Below are 884 nucleotides of genomic sequence, written 5' to 3'. Positions count from 1 at the left end.
TATTGCCCCTCAACCAAAGCCACGCTTATTCTGGCATTTCTTCCAGTTGCGGAACGGTAGCCTCACCTTCGGCACTCTGCTATCATTAGGCTCGAGTGATGTCTTCGGCACCCTGCTCTCCGACGTGTGTGAAGCCTTCGGCACCCCGTCATCATTCGGCGAGAGCGATGCCTTCGGCACCCCACAATCATTCGGCGAAAGTGCCTTGGGCACCCCGTCATAATTCGGCGAGGGGCGATGCCTTCGGCACCCCCGTCATCATTCGACGAGGGCGATGCCTTCGGCACCCCGTCATCATTCGGCGAGAGCGTGATGCCTTCGGCACCCCCGTCATCACTCGATGAGAGCGTGATGCCTTCGGCACCCCCGTCATCATTCGGCGAGAGCGATGCCTTCGGCACCCCGTCATCATTCGGCAAAAATGCCTTCGGCACACCCGTCATTATCGGCGAGAGCGATGCCTTCGGCACCCCACAATCATTCGGCGAAAGTGCCTTGGGCACCCCGTCATAATTCGGCGAGGGCGATGCCTTCGGCACCCCCGTCATCATTCGACGAGGGCGATGCCTTCGGCACCCCATCATCATTCGGCGAGAGCGTGATGCCTTCGGCACCCCCGTCATCACTCGATGAGAGCGTGATGCCTTCGGCACCCCCGTCATCATTCGGCGAGAGCGATGCCTTCGGCACCCCCGTCATCATTCGATGAGGGCGATGCCTTCGGCACCCCGTCATCATTCGGCGAGGGATGCCTTCAGCACTCCACCATCATTCGGGGAAAGTGCCTTCGGCACCCTGCCATCATTCGGCGAGAGCGATGCCTTCAGCACTCCACCATCATTCGGCGAAAGTGCCTTCGGCACTCTGCCATCATTCGGCGAGAG

Source organism: Prunus dulcis, chromosome 6 (genome assembly GCF_902201215.1).
Source record: "Prunus dulcis chromosome 6, ALMONDv2, whole genome shotgun sequence".
Classification (NCBI taxonomy): Eukaryota; Viridiplantae; Streptophyta; class Magnoliopsida; order Rosales; family Rosaceae; genus Prunus; species Prunus dulcis.
The sequence above is the reverse complement of the archived record's forward strand: the minus strand, read 5'-3'. Positions refer to the sequence as shown.